The sequence below is a fragment of the Helicoverpa zea genome, chromosome 23 (genome assembly GCF_022581195.2).
Source record: "Helicoverpa zea isolate HzStark_Cry1AcR chromosome 23, ilHelZeax1.1, whole genome shotgun sequence".
NCBI classification, from domain to species: Eukaryota; Metazoa; Arthropoda; class Insecta; order Lepidoptera; family Noctuidae; genus Helicoverpa; species Helicoverpa zea.
Genome location: NC_061474.1, coordinates 7196914 through 7202913, shown reverse-complemented (window position 1 = coordinate 7202913; position 6000 = coordinate 7196914). Strand labels below are relative to the sequence as shown.

The 6000-nt window shown below is 32.5% G+C and overlaps 1 protein-coding gene across 2 annotated transcripts in view; it reads left to right on the top strand.

The window, feature by feature from the left end:
* Nucleotides 1–965: 965 nt before the first annotated feature.
* The window catches only part of LOC124642007 (octopamine receptor Oamb), a 136742-nt gene continuing 131707 nt past the window's right edge, over nt 966–6000 (top strand). For both annotated transcript variants that reach the window (XM_047180298.1, XM_047180296.1), the window contains exon 1: nt 966–1207. The gene's annotated coding sequence lies outside the window, so the exon portion shown is untranslated. The remainder of the gene's footprint in view (nt 1208–6000) is intronic.

Genomic DNA, 6000 nt, shown 5'->3' with positions numbered 1-6000 from the left:
GGACCTACAGTTTAACGTGCCATCCGAAACACAGTCATTGGTGTCTAAGATATACTTAGAAAGTACGAACCCGCGCCCTCGTACTCGAGAGGTTGGTTCTTTGCCCACTAGGCCACCGCGACTTTCAAGGCACTTTCAAGACTTTCGTTTCAAGGCATCAAATATGTTACAAAAATAAATTATTTATAAATCGTGTAAATATTTTTTACCGCGTAAATCAGATTAAAGAAACTATATTTTTGTGGCGTCTCTTTCAATTTCATGTTTCTGTACTAATAAAGTAAAGAGGAAAAATTGTTTACTTTGTTTCTAAAGGCTCCAGATTCATACAGCCACTAGGCCATAACAAGCATTAAAAATGTAGTTCAATCAGGGAAATCGCAGTACCATTATGGGCGCACGTGTATACTTCATCGATCTACAAAATTGGTCTTCAATGTCCGTTCTAGTATATTATAAGTGCATTGTACTCGATGACTGCCGCAACGCAAGCATTCAAAGTCCACTATACTCGACTGCTGTAGGTTTGTAGTACGAAAGGTCACGAGCATGACCTTTCCATGTCAGGAGTATGTTACTGATAAACTATTCATAAAATATACAATGCATTTGTAAATTAATTCGGTAGTAAAAATGGCAGGTGCAATTTTCTTCTAAAAGTGAGGATTACTTTAACGCGAAAACTCCTGTTGTCATAATTCAAATAGAAACCGTTCCACGAAGAAGCGTCTCAAGAAAAATTAAATTCTCAAGAAACAAGCCGGATGAAATACATTAGCTGCAATGAAAACGTCTCGGAAAATGCTTGAGATAAAAGTTTCAACCTGACAAAAAACGAAGAAGTCACAATGCATTCGTAATTGAAAGCGCAGGTAAGAAAGATACTTACACTAAAAATAAAGTATTAGGCGATTCTGCCAGTTCCCCAATGCGCACGCGTAAAGGAACTGGCTACTTTCAGTGGCGGCAAACGAGCGACAAGCATAGCGCGCGTCGCATCACTGAGTGAATTAATTCGCGGATCGAATAAAAACTTTTTGTAACTAGAACGATTCGGTTTTCAAAAGTCGAACCCGATTTTTAAAGTGTGTGAGGAATACAGTTTTTTTTTGTTTGTTCAAGTGTTCTTTTTATGAAATATTGTTTTTTTTTTTTGTGAAGTGTTTTGTGTGAGGTTTTAGCTGTGTCAAGGTAGCTGTTTAAAGAGGTTTGTATTTATTTTTTAATATTTATTTATTTGTACTTTTCATAAAAATATATTTTTGTACCACTAGTTTGATCACGTTGATGATCTTGAAGAACAACAAAAATATTAATTTCAATTCAGTCTTTAATTTAAGCCGACTTTGAACTACAAACGTCTTAACGATCTCCCGACTATTAAAGCTACAAGTGGTGTCTAATTAAAATGACTCGTAAATTTAGGGAGTTACAATTAATTGTTCAGACATTTTTTACTGCTTTGCTCAATAAAAGAAAATTACTGGCCATTAAGAAAAATGAGTGCGCCAAGTTTTTTCAACACCTCAAATAATTTTAAAATTACTTAATACCTTACCAATTTATAGTAGGTATTTTTATTACAATTAAAACGCGTCAAACATACTTAGGTATACATATATTTTTTGTAAATAAATACTTTTTGTAGTCTTCTAAATCTTATAAAATAAGCTTAGGAAATGATTTTTCTTAAATTGAAATAAAACACGTGTAGATAATATTTAGTTACACACATATTACAGCTAATAATAATCTTCAAGTACTATTATTGACACCCATTATCTTAATTATAGATGGCCTATTAAGAATTCTCAAAGAGGTTATCAATCCATCAATGACTCGAGTCATTCATCGTTCATTATAATATCTTATACGCACAAATTAATTACAAGCAAAGGAACGAAATAAAAACATTTAATAATTGAATACTACGTACAGGTACGTGGCCAAATTAAAAACCTTCTTTTTGGGAAATCGATTAAAAATACTTATTGACACCAAAATTCTACATGGAAAGACTAGCTATCTCTACTCTTTACCACAGTTACGATTTATTCCATAGGCTTATATCACTTTTTCTGGCCCTTGACTACTTGAAATACTTCTAGATGACTTAAAATAATCGCTGGTTTCAACGGCTTTTTATACCACCTAAAGGACAAACGCTCAGTAGAATACCAAATAGAATAAAAAAGAATAATCGTGGTGAGCTCAGTTTTTGATTGATCGACCCACAACCAAGCCGCGAGTTCCTTCTAATTTTCTTCGTCCCCCATTCACACGAACGATATAAATTAGCAAAATGAAAGAGTAACTCCTTTCAACATTGCTTATGTGAAATTAATAATGAATTCAAAACAAATCAGTCTAATAATTAACTTTAATTAAAGCATTGTATTTATTCGTGTAATAACAGGCCAATACTTATGTACAGTTTGTAATTTGAGACCTAGGTCGGTAAAGTTGTACCTACACCTATGATTTTACTTCAAGAATTACAAAGTAGGTCTTAAACTAATTAGAGGTTGTATGTAGTTTTTGTTACAGGCTGGTTCATTGCAGGTCTTCCAATTTTAAACGTGGGACCTAAAATACATATTTTGCAAAAAGGGAACGAACCATAGTGCACTATTTTTAGGCTGATCTACATTCGATTTTCAAATACTAATTTATGTACACGGAAATGATACATTTTGTTTTGTAAATCATTTGTGAAGCAATAAATTGCCCTTTACGAAGCACATTGCACTTATGACCTTTATAACTATAGACAATCTACGTCATTTGGTCGTAGACATAGTTATGCAATTTTGAACTTCGTCATCACATCTGTAAAATCGTATGTTTAGGTAAAACAGTAACAGACTCATAATTTAGTAGTTATTGCAGGAATACCTATAGTGTTTCTGTAAATATAAAAAAAATGTATTATACTTATATGTTCATTTTCATACGAAATGTTATAAGTTACAATGTTTTATAAATTATTATAAAAACAACAGCATTACATATTTATAAGACCTCAATCAGTTCAACAAGATAAATAAATTAGTTATGTAGTTTAATGCAACCTATACAAATATTTATTTATTGATCGGTATTGTATGTGATTTATTAACAATAATGAATTCGTCATGCGATAATTTATATATCCGAAACCATCTCTTGTCTATCGCGCTATTTCTCTTCGTTTAACTATAGAACTGTAACTTGAATTGAGAGTCCTCAATTTAGATACCGCGGCCCTGGTACATAAAAGGCCTATGACGGAACACGACAGTTTTTAGTCAGTAAGAGTCTGACACTCCCTCACCGTTGCTAACCCACAGCGGGAGGGGTCATTTGATGATTTTTGAATTCACATATAAAAGTTGAAGAACCAGTATTACTTTTCCTGCTAGATGAATAAGACCAGCTTTCAAAATTCTATTTCGTTATACCTATGCAAATATTTAATTTAGACGTAGAATTAAAAATAGATATTTTTAACTGTGTTAAAGATCGAGTTTTCGGCAGTTTTCAGAGGTTAGCTTGTTTAACCCTTAACTATCCAGAATGCTTTTGTGACGTAACTGACCAGTAGTGTCCAACAGACACTTTATAAATGTAGGTAAGGTATGACGAAGCAAAAGAAAGTTATTTTGAATTAAAAAGACAGTATAATGTATTGTAGTAATGTTTTTACACTTATTCATTTACAGATATTTTTTTTTTTCAGAATGTTCAGAGCAGACATTGCGGTTGCATTTATCACAACACTGTTTAGAAGCCCTTGACAATTTCGAAAGGCAAATATAACAACGCTTCTTGCTTTTCGCAGCAGGTTCAGATGATTGAGTAGCTTCCCGATTTGACCCTGCCACTACTTGCATGGCACCCGACACCATAAGATTATAAGTAAATGTAAATAAAAAAACAATCTACCTTCACACTTGAATCAAACAAAATGTTACTGTGTCTGTTGGACACTTGTGGGTTGATGAAGTACTATTTTCGTTTATTAACTAAAAATATTAAACTATTCATATTACAAATATTTTCACTACACATTTAGATTCGTAAAGCATTGGTGATAAATTAGAAAAAAGGCGGATTCATAAAAATAAATACTTTCGTTTTTATGAAAACATAAACGCAAAAATGTGTCCGCGAGACACTTGTGGGTTGTTAAGGGTTAAACTAACATACGATTCAAAGCTTTCCTTTATAATATAATTATGGATAAAAAACTATGCGTATATTAATATTCAGTACTGGAAAATCTTAACCCTTGCGCTGTTGGTCATCATTTTCAGTGAGCCATTTCCTTCAATTTCCTCTTACAAGCCTCGCCTATGATAACCCAACATGCTACAGCTTTCTAAAGGTATTTATAGTGAACTATGACCGCAAAGTTATACACTTCGAACCACATTGTTTTGCAATTCACTTTAAAATTAACCATTTTACTCTCTGGGTAATTAGTTCAGCATGACAGCAACAGACAGATTGTGACTTATATTTTGTCTAGCTCAAGAATTCAACGTAACAACATGTTCATACTAAAATCGAAATACCTTCATCCGATTCCTAGTACTAGTTTAATCCATGAATAGTTAGTTACCTGTAGCTCAAAACTACAGGATTACATAACAGCAAAGTTTAATTGGGTTTTTGTCACTACACTCTCCGATCGGGAACAAAGTCCAATACGGATAGGATCACTCTAACAAATTCAGGAATGTTAGCATACCAGACAGGGCGAACTGTCCTACAAATGTTCTGTTCAATTTTATTAGTTCATTCAATTGTTGGAAGTTCACCTCTAGCTATTCTTCTTTCTTTTTTCGTGAAAAATCATTAAAAATCATCAAATGACCCCTCCCGCTGTGGTTGTAACGTGAAGGAATTCTAACTTTTTCATAGATCTATGTCAGTCTATCTCGTATACGTTAGTAAGCAAATGAAACTTGCAAAAGTTGCAAATTAATAAGTCAATTTCAATTATAATAATTTTTGCCATTAAATAGTTCCAATATCGGAATTTTTAAATTAATATCGGATAGCTATTGTCAATTTTGAAATCCGACAATAAAACGTCACTTAGCGGGTTTCCGAACGGCAGCCAATTCCAATTTGCATGTTTAATGTATTCGTCATTCGAGAGATTATTTTATTTCTGAACGAACGGGGTAGAGCGCTTTTTGTCATAGATAATTTAGAGTTTATTTTTCATTGATCTGTTAGTTGAAAATGCAATTTATAGTGTGAATAGATAAGCATTAACTCCTTTGATAGCTTATTTTTATCTGGAGTGGTATTAACCGTGATAAAATTGTAGTTTTAATTAAAAACTTCACATAATACCATTTACAGGATTAATAAATTATAATTCTCTCTTTCACTTTTATAAATTATTTTAACAATTTTATAATTATTTTAGCAATTTTATCACAAAAAGAGCCAAAAACTTTAAACCGTGTTACTATTATTTACTACAAAAGTCAAAAAATGAACTTTTTTAAAAAGACCTCCATGTTTTCTTTTTAAATTCCAGATGGCCACGATAATGAGTCATAAATTAATTTACGATTCTGATTTTGAATGTAGGTTATTAAAATATTATCGTGTTCAGTGTAATGAACTTACATAGAAAGCTATTTATAGCCATTTTTAGAGGTAGATTGCAGACATGTATGTAGATCAATTTAAGGAGATTTACTACCAAACTGTAGGAATGTACTTATGTATATCAGGTATAAGCGTCAGTCATTACAAACAACAGAAATTCTCCCTTGAAAACTGACAGCTGTCAACTGGTCAAAACATTCGATACTCCTAACTTTATCTCTGCTTTACACATGATGTTGTAAATTATGAAAACGAAAAATGACTCCTGTGGCTAAACCACTGAATTGATTACAATTCGCCATAGAATAGCATAAAGCACACACCCGATATGTTACTAACCAACTTTGGCTCGTGATTTCGTCGATACATTTAATAACAGCCAAAGATTTT